Below are 26,348 nucleotides of genomic sequence, written 5' to 3' on the forward strand. Positions count from 1 at the left end.
TTTATACGGTCAATACGTTCGCTGTAAATTAGGCATGCATGATATCTGATTTTTGTCCTTATTTTATATGCTGATATTTCCAAACTCATTTTAGCCGATACAGAACACTAAGTGTCTCCTGTGCAAAGAGAGGCTGAGTCAAGTAGAGCTGAAAGAGGAGCGGTGAAGTACACAGTCCCATCTGTCTCCTCATCCATATATTGGCAGAATTATTATGCATCCCTAATAAATAATATTGGGACAGAGGACTCAGCACAAGCAGTGGCCAAACCAGGTCATCAAATCAAGGAGTCCCAGCGTCCCACCTAGTTGTGTATTCACAGTTTATTCACTGTCACTGCTGCTGTGTGAAACCCATTATTTATATCATTCAATAGGTAATAGTGTTGCATTGAAGGTTCAACGTTGGTGCTGTAACAGCTAGAGATGTACATTATTAGTGGGCTTAATGGTGAAATTCAGATAATCGGTTGTCAGTACCAGAATTATAAATCAGTTCAACTAATTCTTAATATTCTGAATTGTTTCAGGCCAGACAGCCTAGTTGGCCACTCCGTCGAAACTCTGCCACCCACCACCTTGAATTGCCCCCCTCTAGGGACAAATTAAGTTTTTTGAATTGTATTGAATTGAATTAACCCACTAGTAGCCACTGCAGCTACTTGTGGGTGACTTAATGACCACTGCCTTGTTGCCTCAATGCCCAATAACCCAGTGTAAACAACAAGTAGCTGACAGCATTGATAGTTCTGTTCACATTTTGACCAAAGAAAGTGGACTTTAATCTGCAAAGAGGACTACAGTTTGGCACTGGTAACGTTGGCTACATTTTGTAAACTAACTTGGCACTGTTATGATGTGAAATTAGTTTACAGGATGTGTCTACCTGTCCTCACACTTGTTGACTTAATTCTATTTTACTTTGCAATGATAAGGTGTGAAATTATTTCCTTAGGAACATCGCTAGCAACCTTAGTTATGCATGTGTTTTGTGAGTGAAAAAAGACATTTAGCAGTTTCAGATCACTTAAAATGTCTTTATTCACCATTTTTGGAGAATGGATTAAGATCTGAAATCAGTATTCATGAATCCTGATTTTTCTTTTACACCAGTAATCAGAAATTGTTGAAGTGATACAACGGCTATATCATTTGCTGAGAGTCTATATGGCTCGTTTATAACAGGAATTTTAGTGGTGTAGAAACTGTTTTTCAGTGTTTCACCCTGGTGTATTCCTTGCATCAGTTTTCTGGGGCGATTCATATTTGTGTGAAGGATAAAATGTGCATCTGTAAAAGGTAACGTTTAAATTACATCCCATCTGTCTCCTCATCCATATGCATGCAGACACACAAACACACACACAGACGATTGGCCTCGGTTGATTTTCTCCACAGTGTTTGGCTCGCTTGAACAGAGAGCGGAAGATTTGCAGAGCTGCGAAGAAAAATACTTTAAATTCAAGCAGAATTTGAGATGTAAACACCTACAAACACACTGTCTCCCTTTCTCTCGCTCTCTCTCCAACGCTCTGTAGCGGATGCTTTCATCCCCGGCTCTCTGCTGTACCATGAATATGCGATTTGATCCTCTCTTGATCCCTGCGGAGGGACTCTGCCTCTCCTCCGTTCTGCTCCCTCCACTGGGCAATAAGAGGTCAGAGGTGGGGCTCGGTTACAGAGCCGCCACAACCTGGAGCTGCTGCACATTCAGTGCCCTGCATAATGACTTTTAAACGGGTCTGTAAGTCTTGTGGTGTTGGAGGAGGAAGGTTTAACTTCATTGTGCTCTATCACATATAACTATTTTAAAAAAGGTTTGAATGAAGATCAATGTGTGATTATGCAAGATTAGGGAAGGGGATTACTCTGTACAAAATTACAAGGCAGCACTCAGAGTTCTTTAGGACAAATTTAAATGCTTTACAGCATCCTCAAACATGAACACACTCAAAAGAAGTCATCTTGGTCGTATGCATGGTACAAAGTTTTTTTTAAGTGTGAAATATTTCTCTGCAAACTTTATAAACTCTTACCAGGCTTTGCATATTCATTATTATTGCAAATTTTCTGCAGAGCCTTGCTTGATATTATAATATATGATAAAGCAAATGGACACTGACCAAGCTTCCATATTGGAAAAGTAATGCAAAGATTGTTTTCAAATGACCATTTCTACATGGTGATGCATGCTATGTCAGTACTGGAACCATTTCTGCTTTTAACGGAAGGTCTAGTGTTTTTTTTTTCTGCTGTGAACAGCTGACCTCACCCCACATTTAGATTTAGAGACAGAAAACCCACCCATTAACACATATGATGCACATACTGTACACATACAAACACAGCACATACCAGCCGACAGCTGTCAGGCCGATTCCACTCCTGTCTCCACGCTCTCATGATTAATTTTACCACTGTACACTTCAGGGTCAGCGGATGCTCTGGAGATATGGTACGGCCTATTTACATTCTGCTTATGTATGCTTCAGGGCTTATTTGTTTCATCACTCATCTCTTTTCTCCCTACAACTCCCAAGACTGGACTCAGATTGATGTAAAAAGATGATTTGGTGCATTTTTGACGAATTGTATGCAAGATCAGAGAACAAAAATATTTAGTTGGAGGAACTGGAATGAGACGATGAGAAGGAGTCATGTTAATCTTTCTTATTACTAAAGATGCCCCATTTGATTAGGAACAGATCACTATTCATTACAAATACATGATTGGTAGATCAGAATCAGTGCGTCTAGCTACCTTTGGTGTAGTATAATTATTAGAGGTGTCACAATACCAGAATTTTAAATTTTGATAAAACACTAGAAATGAAACCTGATTTTTGACATTGTCAATACCTGTTTAAATACCACAAAGCAATAAAAACTATCCTGGACACCCGACACTGTTTAATATAGCTGAGCAACTTTAAGGTTTGATTTCCAACCTGCATGTTGGAAAAGTTTACCAAACACTGTTGCTGGCTAACCCTGGGCAAAAAAATTAGGGCACAATCTGCTAGTCCTAATATGAAATGAATTAAGCATAGACTGCTTCAGCAGCAGAGGCTGTTAGTAGGAAGAACGAATTGGTTTTCATGACAGGACTGTACGCTAACTTTTTTGCCCATAGCAGTGGTGCTACGGACGTTGACAGCGTTAACCTTGCAAAGCAGATGGATACGCCCGTTTCCGTGTTTTTCACTGGTGAATCTGCCTTGCAAAGTTTCCATCTGAACTGTTCTGGCCTGGTTAGAAAGTGACAGGAATAATCAGAGACGAGAGGCAGTACTTTCTGGCATGGCGGAGTCGTGATGCAAGCAAGCAGCGACAAGAGGCCAGTGCAGATATGGCAGAGGACATTAGCATGGATGCTGCTAAAGCATCCGTTTTATTGGAACTTGACAACATGTCTTCATTAAAGAAAGAACTAAAAACAGCAGTGAGTTGTTTCCTTTTCAGAAAGTCATGTACTGACATGTCTACAGTTGTCATGGTTCACATTATGCGGTTCTTTATGCATTCACTCCTTAGTAGTGGCTATGTCATGTGTTTTGTTTCTCTGATTGGCCTGTAAAGATCTGACAGACACAACATTTATCCAATCTCACTCCAAGTTTTTTTTCAAAGGCTCTGCACTTTCCCAAACGCTGTGTATGAGAAATGCGTGAAACAAATCCATCTGGCATGTCAGGTTATGACAGTGCAGCACAGAACAAAAACTTGCAGCAGAGATTTGAAGTGTTTGGTATATCTCTGAAAACAACCAGTAACTTAGTAACTTAGTAAGTGAATTTACTTTTAAAACAAAAAATAAATCACAGCTCTCCATTAATGTCCAATAAAGCAAATGGCCAATTTAGGGCTGAACGATTTGGGAAAATAATCTAATAGCATTTTTTTCCCCAGTATTGCAATTGCAATTGATATGCAATTATTTCTTAAGTTCCTTATATTATGATTTTTAGCAACAAACATGGGTAATAAATCATTCTTGGGAATTTTATGTATTTTAAAAGCCCAGCTAGGGACAGGCATTGCAAATTAGTTCAAGCTACAAATGCTGTAGTGTGTGGCAACAGTTTACTTGCTTCATACTTGTCCCTATACAAATAAACAGTAAATAAAAACAAAAATAAATACATTCTATATTATAACCAACACAATATTAGATAAAACTAGAGCTGAACAATTTTGAAAAATATCTAATTGCGAGGATTTTGATTCATATTGTAAATTGGATTGGAATTGATATATATAAGGGAGTAATAATTTTTATGTTGTTCTCATATTTAATAAGAAAAACATACAAAAAAGTAGGATTTTTTGTAGACTATTGTAAAAAATGTCTGTGGATGATTGCATGATCTGTAATGCATAATATCTCTGCTGCAAAATAAAGTTGTAAATTGCTATTTTGACACAAATTTCAGGTTAAAGAAATGTTGCACCTTCTGTGATTTGAAAATTGCAGCAGGCCTTATTGCGATTTAATCTAATTTTCAATTAATTGCCCAGTTCTAGGCCAATTATTGTTCAGGATTTGGGGTGCAGCAGAGAGTGGCGACGCTGCTGGTTCATTTCCACATTTGGACACAAACATGAGTAAACTGCAGGATGCTGACAAAGTTTACAGGAGTGTTGCTTGAAGATGATTAGAGCGATATGATGTGGAAATCAGACCTTGAGACAGAGGAGAGAGGAGGAAATGAGCATTCATGGTGCTATCTGTAGGGCTGACAGCTGCCATTCTGTTGGTCGATTGTTTGGTTGAGAAGCTTTTGTCTGATCAAAATCACCCTGGTTGATGAGTCAGGGTTTATTTGAGGTAGCATTCCTCATAAATGTGACGACTACCTGTACAGTGCATGACTTGAGCCAGTCACTTCCATCACTTGCAGCAGGTGACATCCTCCCCATCTTGCCAACAGTGGCTGCTCTGCATGCAGAGGGTTATGCATGATCTGAAATTAGACTGCTGCATCTCGTGCGTCTTTAAATTTAAACTTTGTCTTATTTTATAATGTCATTATTGTCATGAGCTGGCTCAGGTGGTCACAACAAAGGAGGGAGACAATACCATAGCAAAGTTTTTAAGAAAGTCTTTATTGTCAAATCAAACCAAATTAAACCAAATTAAGCCTTCCAAATCAAATAATCAAATTAGGCAGTTTACTATTAAACTGAATTGGACCAAACTAAAGAGTCAGAAATGCCAAATTAGACCAAATTAAACCAAATTACTCAAAGTTACTTCAAATAGGATCACATTAAATATTTATAGCATGAAGTGTGTGAATCACTAAAGTCAGTAGTGTAGGATGTGCATGAGTGAAGATAATGTGTGTGAATGTAGTAAAATGCAAACGTAACTAAACCTAAACCTACTCTAACATAACTAGACCCAAGTGTGGTATACCTGTGTGGAGACCAGGTCAGAGAGAGAGACTGTGTGACTGCAGGAGCTTAAATAACCTCCTCACTCTAAGCACAGGTGTCTGACATTACTCCAATCAAGGAGCTGCACTCACGGACAGACACTTATGCTGACAATAACAACACATGATGTCATGGACATCACATTATGACAATCCTCCCTCAGGAAGTTCATATTTTTATGCAAAACTTACTTGCCATAGGATTTGGGCTTTCAGTAACTGTTAAGGATTTTGTATTTTTGGTGTTTAAATTGCGCCAAATCCTTCCCCCATACCACTGTTCATTTTTATAGTATATTTTCACCCAGAGGGTGTTAGGGCTGGCATCATTTGGGCAAAGTATCCGGGTGGATTGCCCTTATCAGTCAGGTAAGTTTAGATTAGAAAGAAAAACAACAATTACCACTTTATTTCTCCCATCAAAATGCAAATAAAGTTGTTGAGTTTGCAATAATGCTCAGAGAAAACATCCAGTATTGTTGTGAAAAGGTTATTGGTGTAGCAGTAATTGTCTCTGTGTGTTAAGGTGGATGTTTGTGTTTGTGTGTCATAGACAGAGATGTATGAGCTGGAACAGAAAACAATGTAGAAACCAAACAAGCAGCGCTGCTGCAGGGAGAGATCCATACACAGCCTTAATTGATGACTGAACAGAGTGTGTGAAGGCAGAAAGAGTGGAAGATGTTTGTGTGTGTAGTATCGACGTTGCTGTGCTCTCTCCAGACCTGAGCTCAATAAGGCCTGACTTCAAACAAACAGAAACCACTTCACACCAGAGAGAGGAGGACGGAAAGACCAGGAGGTAAAAATAAATGAAGAGAGGAGGATTGTGGGTAGAACCAGGGTCAGGTGAGGGAGGAAGAAAGAGCTGGAAATGAGAGGACAGGTGGAGAAAAGGACGAGAATAGGGAAGAGTATTGAGGAAAAACTGAAGAAGATAAGAAAAAGGAGAAAAAGTGGTTAGAAAGAAGTGAAATAGACCTCGTCCCTGATGTGACCACGGCTTCATTTTTCAATCTCAGATGAGCAACGATGTGTTCAAGCTCAGAACAAAGATTTATTGTTCTGCGTTCAGTCGCTCATACTAACAAGTAATCTCAGAGTGAACTCCTTAGAGCAGAACTCTGTTTTTCATCATTTTGTTTCAGTTGGAGCCGTCATGAACACGCAGTAAGCCATGAGAGTCTCTGTAAGTGTTTGAATCTGTCACCATCTTTATTTTTACAGTATGGCTGTGTAGTGATGGCATTGTGTAAGCATGATGTTAATTATGGTCTCATATCTATTTAAAAATGTCAATGAAGCAGGGTATTCTTAACCTCGCAAAGCAGATGGATTGGCCAGATTCCATGTCTGCCATCATTCAGATCTATCTTGTGAAGCTCTAGTCTGAAATAATTGTGCTTGTTCTGAGAACAGACGGGATCATTTGGTATCATTTGAGGATCAGCCATTATTGGACCGTAATGGTTGAGATTGACAGAACATTGCTTCAGTCACCCTCCGGGTTTTGCCCTTCCAAAACCCTAGCAATGGATATGGAAAGTATTTGGCGTGTCATGTTAGGGTCTCTCTAGGGCTGCAAGATACAGGAACAACAGAGTCAATATGCAGGTAGACAAAACAATGTGAAAAGTTTAATTGGCTGCGTATGTGAGTAGGCAGCCTGTGGTTCAACCCCAACCTGTGGCTCTGTTCCCACATGTCTCTACCCCACCTTCTCATCCCAGTTCCCAACTACATCTACTGTCCTCTATGAAGAAATAAAATACCTAAAAAATACATCTTTATAAAAAGAATCCACACTGCTTGAAGTCCATCATGGACTCTTGAGCATGACAGCACCTGCGTAGTTTGAAGGGTCTTATGACTTCAATCACTAATAAATCAAATCCTTGGATATCCTACATGTATATTGAAATATTTCTCTTTATAATCCCAGAGCTATTCATAAATGCAAGTACAATATTCTTCAACTTTTAAACCTTCCTTGCCTTTTTTAGAAAATACAATAATAATATATCAGTTTCACTTGTATTTGCTAGAATCTCTTTTTGCTTTACATCTGCATACAACTTAGATACCATAGTTTCTGTAATGAGCCATCAAGTGGGGATTACTTGGTGTGACTCACTCTCTCTAAACAGCTGCATGAAGTCTTCATTATCAGCTACACTGTGTGGGCTTAAGCCTTTACAAAAAAACTATAAAAATGCTGTTTGTGATCTTCTGAGCCTGTTGAGGGAAATTTTGATTTAACAGTAGGGCTGGGCAGTTAATCACAAATAAGATTAAATCACAATATGGCCTTCTGCAATTTACAGAAGTTGGAATATTTCTTAAACTTGAAATATGTCAAAATTGCAGTTTAATCCATTTTTTTGCGGTAGCTTTACGAGCTTCACCTCCTCCACCCAGCCCCCTCCTTTATAGCTTAAAGCTTGTTGCATCCTCATATTCAGATTCATGCTATTATGGATTAATTGATTCTGAAATAGTTTCATTTATTTTCAATATACATTGTCGTTTTTGTGTCCATCCATATGTGGGTTTCTAGCTGACGCTCCCTGGAAAGTCAAAGCAGCTGCTTGACCAACCCAGGTAGGATCTTTAGAACAGAGCCTTCTCTTCCAAATAAAACTGTCGGCTATATCCATTTTGCAATGAATTTGTAAAATGTGTGATAAGTGTTCCTGACTGAATGTAGGTTATAATATTGATATGTTGCTTGAATTTGTTGAAAAACGCATAAGTTGAGTAGACTAATAATAATCACATATTACATCGTAATCGTAATATCAGGGGGGAAAAAATTGCATTTAGATTATTTTTGCAAATCGTTCAGCCCTAATTAGCAGCATCATTCATCGCTGGTTGGGGTGACACACTGGTCTGGTCCATCCTGGTCTAACGTTCAGATTTAGAAACACTGCATCCAATATAATGAATTAAAAAAATGAAACAAGGAAGAACAGGATGTGACCATCACATTTTCCTCACCATCAACAACAGCTCTGTAGCCACATGGAGCAGCTGACAGCCTCAGACTGATCTAAATCCTATATTAACAATGACAATAATGATATAACAATAATATAACAGACTTTTTAGGCTCAGCATCATTTGGGAAGTCAGACTTCTGATCACTGGAAACCTTACTGAGTGATCTCATAAATACTACAGAGCACTCACCATCTGCTCTCTTCATTATCTTGTTCAGCACAAGGCTGTAATGTTTTTGTAATGAGGTAAATTCCATATAACAAGCCTCTGTTCCCGTGCATCTTTTTGCTGGCTTCACAAAGATGCATTAAAAATAATTCATATTCAATTTATCTAACACCAGTACTGGAAATACTTAAGATACTGCTGAGTTTGCCAGTACTGGCATCAGAGAGTATACGTGTTTATACACACAGGTTATCTAAAGTTAAAGGTTTTTGAACCATAAATCCTAGCTTCTTATTTTGGTCCTCTTGAAGCTAGCTGTTACACCATTCCATCTTTCTGTGCTTTTGTAGCCCTTACAGAACTCAGCTGACTTTTCAGGGGCTTTAAAGATTAAATCCACACTGGTACATTCCATATTGAACGTCCATTTTTTTTTTTTTTTTTTTTTAATCTCTGTTTTGATCATTTGTTGCCACTATTTGATAACCTCCATGATGGGCCATGTGTGCAAAATAGAAAAGGTCTGTGGCTGTTTCTCAAAGTCCAGGATCCTTCCTATGTGGGAAGGATCCTCCCAAGTCAAGTCCCTTGGAGGTGAGAACAGAGTCCTCCCTGGCAACTCTTGAACACACATTTGGAACAGACTAGCGAGTGTGCGTGATTACATCATAAGAAGGGTCACACCAATATACACGGCGGCAGCAGAAATTAGAGAGGTACTAACAACAACTTTCACAAGTTTTACCCTGCGCTGTCTAAAAAGCTATTACATCATCATATAATCTTAATAATAGTAAGATCATATAATCATATTGGTCATTTGATATGATAATTAATGTAATTATATAATATAATCATATTATATGGCGTTCGGTGGAAACAGGAAATTTAAAGGTGTATTGACCTGACCTGGCTTTCTCCTGATATTACACGTTTTTGTTTTTTGTTTTTTCCAAGGAAACCAATGCACATTGGATTGTGGATAATTCCTGGGTACAGAGGATACATGTGCATGCTTGGAAATTCTCTGATTGAAGGACTCAGTCCTTGGAAAAATTCAGAGGATCCTCAAGATTGGAACAGTCCTCCTGCAGCAATCGACTATGTAGTATCCTTCAAAAACGGCCATTCGAGGATCCTTCCTTGGCCTTGAGGGACAGCTTGTGTGTCTGTCAGTGTGAGTGTGTTGTCATGCAGGGTTATCCTCATTATTCCAGTTGGTCAAAACAATGGACAGCCTTCAAAGTTCTCTTCTTCATCACTTTTTAAAGTCATCCTTTACAAAATTCTGTCAGAGACAGAGAAATTTCAGTCAATGCGGCCTCTGTAAGTCAAATAAAAAACTCGAGGCTTATAATTCTAAGATCACAGACCAATGGGGCTACATGGGAGCTCTGTTTAGTTCTGTTGCCTCACAGCAGGCAGGTTCTTGGCTCAAATCCTGGACAGACGGACCTTTTTATGTGGAGTTTCATGTTCTTCCTGTGCATGCGTGGGTTCTCTCTGTACTCTGGCTTCCTCCTACAGTCCAGAGATATGCTGGTTTCATGACTCTTAATTGACTGTAGGTGTGAGTGTGACCATGTTTGTCTCTATAAATGACTGGTGACCAGTCCAGTCAGTCTTGCACATTGATAGATGGGATTGGCTCCAGTCTCCACAACCCTGAATGAAACAGGCTGTGTAGATAATGGATGAAAAAACCTTATTTACAGCTTTTGGATCATGTAAAGACACTGAGAATTTAAAGAAAACAACAGCATTAATGAGGCAAAGATGCAGAGTTTTGGGAGTAAAACTGGCATTTTAAAACACGGCATCCTTTGAACCATGAAGCTTCTTGTTCATCATTAGCATTTTTAAAATTTAATTATCATTAGCAGATGAATCAAACTCCATTTTCCTGATTTCAAGGTTTAGTTATCTCACTATCTCAAAGCAGCGAAATATTCAAGCCACCAGTGCAAGTTAACTTTGGATTTTATCTGTAATAGAGACGCTCTCTGCAGTCTGTGTCTGTTTCACCCTGATTAAAGCGGAATGTAGAGCGCTGATCAATCGTTTCCTCTGACTGTGTCTCCTCTGCACTGGTTTCTCTTCACTGAGCACGACTACAAAGAGCGACCAAACCCCTGATCCGCTCCGATGTCGATCTCAAGATCTAAAGTCACGATCTGACAAGACAGTTTCCACTTTCATAGCATAACAAGATCGTTAGCCATGACCTGAAGATAAGAAAAGTTTGATACCTCGCTGTGGCACAAGAACTAATTGGCAAGCTTGAGATAACAGGATTAGAAAAAAACAGTCTATGTAAATGAGCTCCATGCTGCTGTGAGTAATTTAAACAATCCTGTCTGTTCAAACACAGAGGTTTGTGCTGCGTCTGGGCTGCTACTAATCCCACCTTTTCTCTTTTCTTCTCGTCTGTCTTCTGGATGCTCGTCTCTTGTCTGTTTTTTGTTTGAAATTTTAAATCAAGAATTTTCCTGTCAGTCTGTGTTTCTTAATCTGGAACTGAAAATGCATATTCATGTGTTTGCTGTAGGGACTTAATTTTAGCTTTTACATGACCAAAGCGAAAGAAAAATTGACAGCGTTTCCAGCTTATATTTTATTCCTCTTTTATGTATTTACTTGGTCTTAAATGTGCATTGTTTTGTTTGAAGGTATGGTAAATGTCCCTTTTTTCGATCGACCTGAACAAAAACAGTGTTACAAAACAGTTAAAACACAAAAAGCATCCATGGAATCACATTTAAAACACACAAAGGGGGAAAACTATGCAGTAGGGCTGCTCCTCAGACTTAATTACACATAATTAAAACTAGGGATGCACAGATGCATTGGTTTAACATTGGTATTGGTTGATTTTGACTCTGTAGACCAACTTCAACAAGTGGCAAATTATGTGACATTAACAGATATCAGTCACCATTGTTATCTGTTGTGTAGGAATCTGGTATACCTAAATACTGATTTAGAGGTTTTTTATTAAGGTAGAAGAAGTCACAGATCGGACAAACTCTGATCTGTTTTGTTGGCATAGTGGTCATATTACAAAAAAAGAAGTAAAGTCAAAAACACGGACGTGCTAAATTGTAGGGCTGGGAAATTAATCGCAAACAAGATTAAATCACAATATGGCAGGCTGCAATTTACAAATCGGAGATGCTGCAATATTGCTTTAACTTGACTTTGTCAAAATAGCAGTTTAATACATTCACTTTTCTGCAGCTGCAGAGATTGTATGTACATTTTCAAAAATTCAAGTGTCTTTTTTTAAATGGTTCACAAAAATGTTCATTTTGTGTTTTATGTATGTTTTTCTTAATTAAAATGAGTGAGATAAAAACAAAAATCCCCATTCAATAAAGCAATTGAGATCAAATTTGCAATATGAGCAACAATAATTGCAATTAGATATATATTTTTATCCGTTTTGCCCTAGTTCATGCTAATATTGATGAAGCTTAGGGCTAGTTCATGTCATACTTCTATCCACAATTGGCTGATATCCAGCTGACACTTGTTATCGCCTCCCAGCTCCCACAGCCAATCACAGCTCTTCCTGTCAACACAGCAGTCCATTTAAATATGACGAACTTCTCACTAATCCCTGCCTGCATTAATGCTGATGCATCACGTTACCGCTGCCAAAGCTTCCCCTCCTCCACCCCAGCCTCCTCCTTTATAGCTTAAAGCTTGTTGCTCCCTCATATTCAGATTCGTTCTACTATGAATGAATTGCTTCTGAATAATGTTATTGTTCTCAGTGCACATTGTCATAATTGTATCTATCCATATGGGGGCTTCTAGCTAAGCTCTCCCTGGAAAGGTAAAGCATGCTGCTTGACTATCTCAGGTAGCATCTCTAGAGCAGAGCTTTCGCCACCAAGTAAAACTGTAGTAGATCAATTTTGCAATAAAATTGTTAAATGCATGATGAGATTTTTCCTGACTAAATGTAGGTTTTAATGTAGAATGATTTATTGCTTGAATTTGTTGAATGTACATGAGATAAGGAGCCTTATAATAATCGCATATCAAATTGCAATACTGGGGGGGGGGGGGAATCACAATTAGATTATTTTTGCAAATCCTACAGCCCTACTAAATTGTGAATTGCAACATCTGTAATGGCCAAGAAACCAGTTTACATAATCCAGAGAAGGATCATCAAATAGGCCTGCACTTTTTCCTGATGACTCCTCCTTTCACACAAACAGCCTCAGGCTTACTTCACTCATATGCTGCTTGAGACCTGACCTCCACTTTCCCTTCAGAGCCTTTAGACTGCATCTCGAGGTTTGAAACATATGCCCAGTCATTTCTTTTTGTATATCGGTTTATATTACCAATACGAGCTAAATGTCTCTACCTGAGCAGTCCCACTCCACAGGTAACTTGACTGTGAGTGTGTCCCCTGCAGCTGCCACAAACCAGGCTGACTCAAACACACAATATAGATAATTGCCTGGGGTGCTACGTTCGAGAGGAGCACTGCCTCAGACCCTGAGTGTTTTGTAAAAAAGAACCTTTAAAGGTGTTTGCTAAATAACAGAGCTCTTAGCTAGAGGAGGAACTCTGGTTATTTAGACAAGGGGAAGAAATAAACCAGCATCTACCCCTCTATGAGGTTTTATCCATAATATGATGCACATGTCTTTAATCGATGAGGTGGGTTCTGTTTTTTATAAACAAGCATATATGCATCTGTAAAGCATGCACCACACATACAGACAAACAGACAGACAGGCAGATAGAGACAGATAATGATTAGACAGTCACAGATTACATTAGATGAATTTTGCAGCACTGCACAGAAAATTTGTATCATGAGAATATATTCCAGAGTAGAAACAACAACTACTACTTCTATATTTTTAACATGAGTTAAGACCCTGCAAAATTATATATTATAAATGTACTCAAACTGAAGAAGGATAAAAAAAGATAGTTTATGTGTCAAATTATGTAGATAGTGGGGATGCTGAGGATCCACACTATTGATAATGGCGTCTGCCATTTTGTTTATTATTCTTCTTCCGCGCCGGCTATCTCCTCCTTTATTCTTTGTCATATCAACACAGTTTTAACTTTAGAAAATTCAGATTCTTCTCATTTGACTGCTATGACTTTTCTAATTTCTGACTTATATAATTTTAAAAATGTAGCTATTTTCATGCTATTTTCAGCTATTTCTATGCTTATTCAGCCATTGAATGCAATTTTTAGCTACTGTTAAGCCACAATCAGCTATTTATGCTATTTTCAGCTATTTTAAGGCTACTTTCAGCTATTCATATGCTACTTTCAGCTGTTTAGGCTACCTCCAGTTATTTTTATCCTTTTTTGAGCTATTGAATGCCATTTTCAGCTTTTTTACGCCATTTGATGCTATTTTATTCTATTTTTTTGCTATTTTCAGTTTTTTTGGACTACTTTCAGCAATTTTTATCCTTTTTGAGCTATTGAATGCCATTTTCAGCTACTTTTATGCCATTTTATGCTATTTTATGCTATTTTTGTGCTTTTGGCTATTTTCAGCAGTTCTTCCACAATTCAGCTCTCAGCATCCCCACGCAATTTCAGTTGAAATTGCAATTTTGATCTAGTTTTTATTATTCTTCATTCAAACACATGTGACTTCAGCCCTAAGAGACTAAAGAATTGACTTAGTCTGATATAAGACTTGTACCCATCTCTGTCTTCAAAAAAAAACCTGGTGGAACCTGGCAGACTTTAATCTAACAGTAAAAGGTGTACTTGAAATAGACAAAGCAGTCTTTAATAGATTAGCTTGCTAATCATGCGTATCCTTACAACTACTGGATGTCTGCAGGGTCTTAAGGTATTAAAAGTTAATAAATCAATTTATTAAAAATTAAGGCTTTTAAAAAGTATAAAAAAGTCTTGAATTCAAGACCATAAGGTCTCAACTTTTGTAGCTGTTTTCAGTTTTCACATTTGTAAAAAAGAAGTTGTGAGCTTGTTTTTCTGCTTTTGTTTTTACATCACTTTTCAGCACAAGTGAGATTCTGAAGGAACTCCATCAGACCTGATGTCAGTCTGAAAGCTTGTTTATGTTCTGGCCCACTAACTATCTTCTCATCCTTAAAGCTACACAGCATCCCTAGCTAGCAAGTTGACTATGCAATTGAGTGATGTGTGCACTTAAATGATAGGTAAATGCAAGGAGCTAAGGCTGGGGCTAATACTTGTAAACATTTTACAAGATTTGGCAAGTAAAATGCAGCTTTGCGGTGAAGCTTTTGCTCAGTGTAATACTAGCACAGAGTCTGATAATGTAAGCACTGCAAGCATTACTACACATAAACATGAGTGTACATAGATGTATGTATGGATATAATGTATGTATAGATATATACAAGCATGTATAAAGAACACTTGTATATACTCCCACAGTCCCAGAGTTGCTGCGGCCACCTTTAAGAGTGTGAATTTTTTCAATTTCAAACTGAATGGTAAATTTGTTATTATTTTTCAGATGTGTAATGTTACTGGAATTTTTTTTAGTCCCTCTTTCACATCAATACCATACACACTGTGTGTGTTTTATTTATAATCTGGTATTGTCCTTCCACAAGTGAAGGTGTACACATGTTAATATGTAAATATTATACTTCATTGTTATTTTTAGTATTGCTAATTTTGGTTATGTTGTATTTAGGTATTGTTTTACTCACTTTTTCTTTCTACTTCTCTCTTATTGAGCTGTTGTAATGACCAAATTTCCCCCGATGGGGGATCAATAAAGGTTTACCTTATCTTATTAAAAGAAAGCTTTATCTGCATACTGAAATAACAAAACCTACCTGCATTTTCTTTACCTTGCTGTCACATTTTTGTCTTGCATGCAGTCTGCACAAAACATGGACTTAACTTTGTCACCAATGTAACTGAAGATGCAAATATGAGATCAGATTTTCTGTATATGTCCTTTATTTGGTAAAGGGTAGGAATTTTTAGTATTCAAATAGTAGGGATACACAGATGCTGGCTGATATTAGCCCTGTTTACAGACATCAGTCATCTGCCAAATTATTAGAACAAATGTCTTTAGGTTTATATGTTGTGTCCAATTGCTTTAATGCTGAGTCTAGATGATGAATCAAAAATAGATTTTTACAAGCAGACAAATTCACCTGTTGGACAATACTGATCTCTTGGTCTTTGTCAATAAGGGCAAGAAAATGACATACTATAGTATAATGGTCCAGATTTTTGGAAAACAAAGCTTTCACATGACTTGTATCACAGCATGAAACTATATATTTTACATAACTTTCAACAGTGCATGGATGTGAAGCCATACCAACTTCAGACGGTGGCTGAGGTAAATCTGAGAGCTGTTTACCAGCTGTCATTAACCATGCCTCTATTAACCATGAAAAAAGTCTCTTTACTTAGAAGCTAAAGATCAGTTAAAAAATCTGTTTTTTATCCCAATGTCAAGATCATTTCTTAAGCAACCAAAAATCCATAAATTATCCTGTTAATGGCAACTTCCATATCATATCACTTATGTGTTATCTTAAGACTATTGGACTATTGGGATACAAGTTTCATATCACAGATCATTTAGTCTTTTTTTCGTCCATCTCCTCATTCAGCTGTCTTGATCACTTTGTAAAATCTTAGTGCGTCTCTGCTTCTCTCCTTGCTGCATTATAGTCTGTTATCATCATGTCGTGTTTTTAAAGGCTAATTGACAGCAGCTTTTATTTCAGAACTTTGCTTTATTTACCCTGTCCCCTATTCTCCCTCTGTTTCCTCAGTCAGATTCTTTTAAAATTGGAGCAGATGAAGGATAATATTTCTCTTCCTTTCATAATAAAGCCTTTGATATCTGTTTACACCCTCTGTTTAATCTTTCCTTTGATAGATAATTTAACAGGAAACACAAAATAATGAAGGTATCACATTTGTTTTGCTGCTTTGTTACAGATGTTACGGAGGTGATTCATCACAATATAATCAGGCCTGATGTGTGTGTGTGTGTGTGTGTGTGGGTGGGTGTGTATCTGTGTGTGTGTGTGTGGTAGAGAGAGGTCATTGTTCATACGGTGAACGTGAACGTTGGATAAAAAAGAGGACACTGCACGGTGCACACATGGCCTCCATGTATGATTTATACCCTGGATGTAATGGGTAATCCATCTTCTGACAGGAGCACGTTAGGGGTTAAGAAACACAGAGGAACAGAGAGTTTAGAAATATATGTGTTTATCAGAAATAACTGACTTGTAATATCTGTTTTTGGAGCTACACCCCTTTATCTCACTGTGCTTTTCAGAGATTCTGTTCTATTGTTGTGGAAAGTCTTTAAATCTACCTCTCTCCCAGGCTCTGCCAAAAACAAAAGTCCTGCCTGTGTTCCTCTGGTAGAAAATGTGATTCCTTTCAGCTGCTATTTCATACAAGAAGAAAAAGTCATGCCAGTGTGAGTTATTTTTGGTGATAGTGCCCAAAAATCAGTGCTTACAGGAAACCACACTCCTCTGGTCCTGAGCCAGTGAAATGGTTGGCAAAACAAACAAACAAGGCATTTTCACACCAGTACCTCCAGTTTGTTCTGTTCACACAAGCAGACCAAAATACGAGACGAGGGCTAAAAGCTCTTTAATTGGTTGGATTTTTTTTTTTTTTAAGGAAAGATCCCGATAGTAAACACAGTCTAGTTCACTTCTGCCTGGCTCCAGAGTCAGTTTACAATTTTAAAATGGACAGACAATTACACTGATTGATTTTGGCTCTGGTAGGGGCAGACCAGTTATCGGCCTGGACGATTATTGATGCTGATACTTGTCATCAGCATTTTATTTTACTGAGAATTGATCAAGTCACTTGAGTCAAAGTTGTGCTACTTTACTTTCATTGGTGTTTTGTTTCTGTCAGAAGATTCTTTGATATTCCTCATGAACAAATTTTCATTACATGCAAGCCCACAGGATGCTTCTTGTTAGCAACGCCATGAAAGTTTGTTACAAAAGAACATGCTTTTAGCAGTGTTGGTACTTTATACAAAAGTTTTAAAGTAAGGGCACAGGAGTAAACTTGTCAACAGTGACGTCTGATGAATTCAGCATTTTTTGACGGAGTATATCAGCGGGTGATTGTGCTTGTCTCTGTTGTCAGGAAGAAAGATTGAGACGAGCGATCAGTGTTACTCAACCCTGTTCAACCAAAGTGCCAAATTGTCGAATAATACCTTTGCAAACCCCACAATCTAAGTGGTGACAATGGCAAAAATGGGTTGAAGTGGCAATAAAAACATGTTTAAGGTGGCAAAATGGCCATAAAGCAGAAAATGGGTGAAATGGGCAAAATAGGTATAAAAAAGAAAAAATGGTATAAAAAATGGGTGAGAAGTGACAAAGGTGAGTTATAGGTGGCAGAAAAGGTCAGAAAGTAGCAAAAATGTGAGCAATGTATTAAAAGTGACTAAAATGGGCAAATATCAGCAAAGAATGGAAAATGTAAAAAAAAATCTTATTTGCAAAAGGCAGCTTAAGTAGGCAAAAAGTACGGGTGGGAGAAATAGTCGATACAGCATAGTATTGTGATATTTTGTCTGGTTATATATCGTATCATCTCATCCACCAAGTATCGATTTTTTCAAATCAATTGCTAATATGAACTGAAGTCTACAATAATGTAAAATCAAATCAATCGTTTGGACAGTTGTCCAGTGGTGTTGGTGGAGGTGATGGTCTTAGAGCAGGGGAAAGTCAGTACAACAAACATGGCAGCACCAGGGGAAGCACATTTGGAATGCAAGCAGGGCATGAATGAGATGGACATGACACACGAGGTTTGCAAGAAGTGCTACATGAAAATAAAATACTGTGGGAATACGACAAACATGAGGGCAAGACTAAAGCTAAAACAGCTAAACAGTTGAAAAAATAGTACAGATCGCGATATATATCACAATATATAATATTGCAATACTCACTTTGTTGCAAAATGTTTAAAATTGCAATAATATTGAATTGTGACCCAAGTACCGTTATACTATTGTATCATGGGGCCACTAGTGATTCCGACCCCTAGCAAAAATGGCAAAAATTGACAAATAGGGGCAAAAAAAAATTGCAAAAAGCAAAAAGCAAGATAAAGGTGGCAAAAAGAAGCAGCAAAAATGGGCTACAAGCAGTAAAAATTGGTTTTAAGTGGCAACAAAATGGGCAAAAAAATGCAAATGAAGGCAATGGAAATATACAGACAAGAAATACAGGTTGAAAATTTTATTTGAGTTTAAAAGCCAACTACAAGTGCTGGAAACAAATTGATGTGACTCACAATGGATCATTCCTGAGGACAAATTGCACTTTTTTAAGTTTTTCTGGGGGAATAATATTTCATATTAAGACATAAAAGAGCCACAAATTATCATAAAAGAGCCGCATGTGGCTCAAGAGCCATGTGTTCAGTATCACTGCTATAGATTGTCAAAGTAACTTTTCCCCCCATGATGATTACAAGACATAAGACCATCATCTTTGTGCAACAATAAGTGATAATACAAAAAACGTATACTATTTTGTCACTATAGAGACAACTTTTTTATCTATTAGTATATTTATTTTTTGTGAAAATGTGTTACATTTTTATCAGTTTTCATTGAAATTCTACCGTTAATTTTGAGCCGTTGTAAAGGAAATCTACGAGCCGTTGCTGCTAAACGTTTTAATTGTGAGACAGCGATGACGTCATCACCCGCGGCCAGAGTAGTGTCCGAAATCCTTATTGTGTTTTGCAGTTGAGTCCACTATTTAGTCCACTACATGCGCCTCACTATAGAGTGGATAGGGAGTAGGGAATGAGTGAGTGGTTTCGGACACAGCCTTTATTTTGTTTCATGTCTAGTTTGACTTCCTGCTGTTTCACCTGTGCCTCGTTGTCACACCTGTCTCTCTCTCTCTCTAATCGCTCCCTGTTTATTTAGCTTGTTTTCCTTCTTGTTTTTTGCCAGAGGAGGTGGGATTGAGATACTAAAAGAAGACACTACTTTAATATTCAAAAATTAGTAGACAAAAGATACAAAGGAAAATGCAGAAGTCATTTCTAGACTCAGGGAAGGACACACAGGACTAAAATCAACCCTCTATTTGATTTGAAGGTGTGTTGATCATATTGGTTTAAAGTGTAGGAAGTATGAAACAGAGAAATGCATTAAAAAACAGGATAAATAAACTAGAACAACCTTGGAGTCTGAATGAGATCTTGGGACGAAATGATAAAATGAGAGATTGCTGTAAGGCTCTTTTAGTCTCTCTAAAGATACAGGATTAGAACAAAGAATATGATTATCATATTCTTTCATTATTATTTATTACGATTCTTTAGAAGGTAGCCTGAGGTATCTGTCACCCTAAAGTTGCACACTCATGTACAGTAGGTGGCGATATGCACCTGTTTAAGTTGGTGGTGAACCGCCATTAGCCTAGAGAATAGGAAGAAGAAGTCTTTTTCCATATCATTGTGTATCTTTCCCAGAGTAGGTCCTCGTGAATTCTCTCGTGTTTCTCCAGTGAATTTTTTATTGTTTCCTGGCTTTTGGACTTTGTGATTTGTTTCCTGTGGATTTACTTTAAAGTAAGTTATTCTTTCAGTAAATCTAAGTTTGGCTCTGCATTTGGGCCCTCTTTTGTTTTTGCACTTTTTTGGAAACCGTGACAGTTTCTTTATTAAGTTGGCAATGCTGTGGTGGACAAATGTTGAAAACAGTGACACATGATGTCGGTGCGATCCATTTGCATTCATTTTTTTTTGTTTTATCCCGTTATGTTTGTGTGCTTAATTAATCAAATTAGCACATTATTCTGACAGCACTGATGTGAACACATCATGACATTTAATTTAGGCTTCATTCGTGAATTTTTTTTTTTTTTTTTTTTTTAATTGGTCAGCTCGTTAAGTGACATTAACTTGTTTTCTGCTCATTTCAAGGGGAACTTTAACGTTGGATTAATATTTCCAACTAACTGGAATTGCTCCAGAGTTTAGGAGGGCTTTTTCATGGACTTTCTCAGCAGATGAGAAGCAGCCAAAGCTGGTGAATATCTACCCCCACATTCTTTTTTTTTTTTTACTCTCTATCTCTTGTTTCTCAAACCAACAGTCAAAGGTACGGCGTTTTGGTCTAATTTGAATCATGCTGATGTGTTTTAATCTCTGACAGTCACAGTGCAGGATGAGGGATGGGACAGTGATGCCTCCTCCTCTCTGGGGTGTTCTCCAGTCTCCAGTTGACCCATAGAAATTTTCCCCCTTTCACCTCAGTAAATTAACCTAAGTAGCCATCTGGACATTATTTACTGTGGAACAAAAGTGCGAGTATTGCTAACAATTTTATTGATTATAAAAATATGAATGGTATGATAAATGTGGGGACATTTTACTATTGATGTTATTAAAACCAGTGACAGTTGTAAGTCTTGGAGGCAAGTGCTGTAAAATCTTTGTTGAAGGAATTGTCTGTGACTTTGGATTCATCGATTTTCTTGAAATGCCCTCCCCCCCGGTTAGGACATTGTGTTAGGTGTGTTGCTTTCTTTCAAGGGGAGTCTTTAACTTCTTCTACTTGGACTTTTCAGTGTTCAGAGACTTTCAAACTAGCATCCTTTCAGTTTGAATGAAGCCACATGAAGCTGTCCTTCAGCCCTGTTTGTCCTTATCTCTCTCCTCTCTCTCTGTCTGTACCTCTGCTGTCTTTGCCCAATGTGAGCTGTCAAACAGAACGCTGTGGTCCAGACACCCTGATGAGTGTGTGTGTTTGAGCAAGCCAAGCCACCAAGGAACCTATTAATCCATCCAGACGAGACAGACTGATACATTTTGAATCATAATGAGAGAGCTGAAGCCACAAACTCTCACACCCTCTCACACATACACAGACGTATCGGCACACTCATTGTTTGTCCGGCTCTTCGTGTTTCAGCCTGGTTAATTGAATGTCTGTGTTCATGTAAGAGGCCGTGAGAGGCGTTGAGAGGATGCCATGGTGCATTAAGAAGACAAGCCGTGTGAGTGTGTGAGAGGGAGAATGTGTGTTTAGTAAATAGGATAGAATCCAGAGCACAGCCTCTGCTGAGCTCCTAGCGAGACGAGACGCAAACAAATCTAACAGAGAGGCTAGAGGGCCGCAGGTGTGTGTGAAAGTCAGACAAGCTTAATCACAGCCCGCCCTTGTTGTCTTGCTTCTTTGCTCATCCTCTCTCCTCTCTCCACTGCACTCCTCTCCTCTTTGTCTCCTCCCCTTGTCTGTCCTCCTCTCTGTATCCCTCCTCATACATTTCTTCTCCTCTCAATCCCTCCTCCACTCCTTTTTCTCCTCCTCCTCTTCTGTCTGTTCACTCTTAAATTTGTAGTCATCTGTCCTGATACCCTGATCTCATTTTGTGGCTGCTGATGAAGGTCATCTGTGATTGAGATCATCCAATCATATTTAGGAGAGATGTTCCAATGCCATTTTTTTCCTTCCAAATACTGATTCTAACACCAAGGTGTTTTGTCTCTGATAGCGAGAACCGATCTGATACCGGTGTAAACTTCCTGGACTTAAAGTCCTGTGGACAACTAGCAAATCATTTTAGACCTAGGCTATATTTGCCTGAAAACATGGCTCAATCATGATGTACAGCATCTCTCACCAGCACCTGATCTACTAAAGATGCCTTTTCAACTACAGCTTAGCTTAGCCGTTGAGTCTCTGACCGGGGCTCTTTTTTCTGCCTCTCCTTCTACTGCTTTCCTCTGCCTGTTGAGCCAAATGTTAACCCTTGTCCTCCTTTACTGATAATGGCATCTGTAATAAAACTAGTTTATTTCTATTTTTGAGTCGAGGGTTTCACAACTGGAGATGGAATAAAAGCCTTTGTTTGTAGCTGTACAGTGCCTATAAAAAAATTCACCCCCTTTTTTCATAAAAAGGGGGAAAAACTCTTTACTGTCTAAGTGAAAACAGGTTTCTGCAAAGTAACTCAGTTATGTAAGAATATGTAATATGAAATAACTGACTGCACAGATATTTACCCCATTTTAAAGTGACTTAGCCTATTCAACAGAGGTCCAGCCAGTCTGTGCTAGCAGTCTCACAACTAGTGAAATGAGGTTCAGCTGAGTGCAGAGATTGTTTCTTAACTCATTGAGTGCCAGCCCTTTTATAAAATGGGAGGTGCCTTGTGCTAGCGTTTTTGGCCATTTTGAGTCAACTTTCAAGACCCACAGAATATTTTATACTATGATTCTGAAAACACCAACTAGCTCAAATGAAAGAAGAAACTCTCTGTTTCATCATAGAAAAAAAAAAAACGTTTGTTTGTAGCTTGTTCCATTCTTGATTTATCTGAAGTTGAATAGAGGCTAGCTTCACCAAAAAGACCACTTTTTTTCTAGAAAGCTGAGAAAAATGCATTTTTGTGAAAGAGAGCCTGTCAAGCAGAACAGTGATTTGAATGTTATAATTTTGCCTTCAATGTCCTCTCCTGCTTGTTGCTGTATGCATCCAGCTGGCAAGAGGCTGCCTTACTTCTCTGACGCACCGGGGGGGGGGGGACCTTGCAACATTCTTTAGCCTCTTTGCCGGCTGAGGCAGATCAATAAAAGTGCCGATCCCTGGATTTGCTGTCGTTAAGTTCAGTGTTGGTTTCAGTGAGTAAGCAATTTCTCAGGCAAAAGTTTAAAGTTTCTTCCAGCGTCTAAGTTAGAACTTTTAGCTTAGATTACCTCTGTAACGATCTTTCTGCTCTTTGACCCCAGAGTGTCCACCTCTGACGTTTGATCTACGGTCACTTCCGACTGTAGTGTTCCGACTACATATCCCAGAAGCCCCAAAATTACTCACAGGGAGCATGAGAGTGCCCCCTTGTGCCAGCTGCTGAAAAAAAACACTTTGACGTATATATACGTCAATGGCACTCAAGCGTTGGTTTTTAAATGATGTATATATACATCAATGGCACTCAGTGAGTTAAGTGATCTCAGTATAAGGACAGTGTGTCTGGAAGGTCCAGTAACTGGTTCATCAGTATTCCTGGCTACCATTACACCATGAAGACCAAAGAGCACTCAAAGCAACTCAAAGGAAAGGTTGCTAAAAAGTATAAGTCAGGGCATGGATACAAAATAAACTTTCAAGGCAGTGAAAATCTGAGTTCTGTCAAATCCATCACCAAAAAATGGAAGGAATATGGCACATGTATAAATCTGCCTAGATCAGGCCATCCTTACAAACTGAGTGAGCGTGCAAGAAAGAGACTAGAGAGAGAGGCCACCAAGACACCTATGACTACTCCAAGCTTCAGCAGCTGAGATGAGAGAGACTCTGCAGACAACAACTGTTGGCTGGGTTCTTCACCCGTCAAAGCTTTATGGGAGAGAAAGAGAAAGCCACTGTTGAAGAAAACTCAGATTCAATACAAGAGCACACTAGAGTTCACCAAAAGGCATGGGAAAGACTCCATTGTCAAGTGGAAGAAAGTTTGTTGATCTGTTGAGACCAAAATGGTGCTTTTAGCCATCAGACAAGATGCCAAACACTGCACATCACCACAAACACATCGTCCCCTTTGTGAAGCACAGTGGTGACAGCATCATGCTGTTGGGATGCCTCTTAGCAGCCAGTCCTAGAAGGCTTGTAAAGGTAGAGGGTAAAATAAATGCAGCAAAATACAGGAAAAACCTGAAGGGCAATCTTATTTAGTCTGCAAGACAACTAAAGCTTGGGAGAAGATTTATTTCCAGCAAGACAATGAGCTGACGCATACAGTGAAAGTTACACAAGAAGTCAAAGCCCAGACCTGAATACAATAGAGAATTTGTGGCTGGACTTCAACAGGGCTGTTCATGCACTATCCCAAGCAACCTGACAGAGTTTTTTAAAGAAGGATTGAGTAAAATGTCAGTTTCCAGATTTGTACACCTGATTGACACCTGTTCACATAAACTCAGTGCTGTGACTGCAGCCAGTGGTGACTCTACTAAAAACTGACTAGGAGGGGGTGAATATTTATGCTGTCACTAATGTTTACATTACAACAGTTTTTTGATTGACATGACTTTGTATGCATTTGTTTTCCCTTTGACACTAAAGAGCTTTTTTTCACATTTGTAGTTTGGTAAAAAAATTATATCAACCATGATTGAGTTATGAAATCAATAAAAGGGTTAAACATCCAAGGAGGGTGAATAATTCTTATAGGCACTAAGGATTTTGCATTTGTCACAGCTTGTCTGTTGTGGTCATGGTTATAAGTGTGTTTTTTGGGGCTGCTGTTTTCCTTTATCTTACAGTGACATGCTCTGTTCCCACATGGCTGCTTCCTCTGTTTGAAATGCTGAAATAAATAAATCATTCAGCTCCTTTTAGTCACCACTAACTTCAGACAAACTTTTAGGAGACAGTAGACATGCTCAAGGCCATCTTCTGCTCACTTTCCTAGGAGCTTGTTCATGTCCCTTCATTGACCCAGGTCTAAACAGAACTCTTATTTGAACCACAGGAGCTCTGTGTAGCAGTGCTGGTGCTCTACTGTGATTACAAGTTAAATTAAATTATATTTTAAACTCATAATTTACCATGAGATCATATTCAGTGATAACATCAGTTTATCACACATTTCCATAACCACTCTTTTTTATTCCCTGCTTCAACCCTTGGTTTTACTCTGCTTTTCCATGTCTTTAATTCTAAGACTTAAAGCATAAATTGATTAGGTTCTGGAGGTAAAAGGTCATTGAGCCTCCTGTAAATCTCTGCCTTTTGACTTGGCTTTTTTGGATTGAAGCAGCCCTCATAGCCAGAGAAATATGTGTTGAAAACAACAGATAAACCTGAGGAGCTTCAGAAACAATCACCCAAGTGTCTTTTTTTTCCTTCCCTCATCATCACTGCTGTCTGTATGAGGAAAATATTACAAAAGTCATGAACCTCCAGCCTAAACTTTACCTGGATTTATATCTACCGGTTTGTTTTTGGAGAACTGACGTGATCTGAGGTCAATTAGTAAATGCAAACTCTCCCAAGCTGCCCCTCACAGAAACAGCACTTTCCATGGTGCTGAAAGTGCTCACCTGTCTCTTACCTTTTCTTAAGGCCGACTCAGACTACACGATTTTTTTGGTTGGTTACAACAACACCATATCAGTTGACCACTGTTCTCAATAACTTGCAATCCACAAATTGGTTGGAGATGCATGTTATCCGATGATTGCCAATATCCTATATCCCAGTGGTTCTCAACCCCAAAATATAGCTGCCAGAGACTGTTCCTGAAGGAGGTTAAACACAGGTGTGCATGATCACGAATAGTTATGTGGGGACAAGGCTGCCCATAAGGAAGGTAAAAGAGAAAGATTTCTGGGACACAGCCAAACTCGGGGCCCATGGAGGTCAGCAAGATCATGGTCCATTGGGAAGTTAAGCTGTGAAAACCATGTTTACTATTTGACCTTAATAATAACCACTCTTATCGAAGAAACAAATATATTTTTCTATTAATTTGTGCAGTAAATAGCCTTCTAAAAATGAAATAACTTTTGTTAAAAACATTTAAAATGGGTGAAAAATTGCCTAAATTAGTGAATAATGGCACAAAATGGTGGAAAAGATGCAGAAATTGGGTTTTTAAAGAACAGAAATGGGTTAGAAGTAACAAAAATTAGTTAAAAGTGGCCAAAAAATAACAAAAAATTGATTAAATTGGGAAG

General features: G+C 38.4%; 1 protein-coding gene across 4 annotated transcripts in view; it reads left to right on the forward strand.

Moving 5' to 3' along the window:
• Window positions 1-26,348, forward strand: part of galnt14 (UDP-N-acetyl-alpha-D-galactosamine:polypeptide N-acetylgalactosaminyltransferase 14 (GalNAc-T14)) — a 332,011-nt gene that overhangs the window by 38,131 nt on the left and 267,532 nt on the right. The gene's annotated exons all lie outside the window — the stretch shown is intronic.

This window comes from Cheilinus undulatus, linkage group 14, assembly GCF_018320785.1.
Source record: "Cheilinus undulatus linkage group 14, ASM1832078v1, whole genome shotgun sequence".
Lineage (NCBI taxonomy): Eukaryota > Metazoa > Chordata > Actinopteri > Labriformes > Labridae > Cheilinus > Cheilinus undulatus.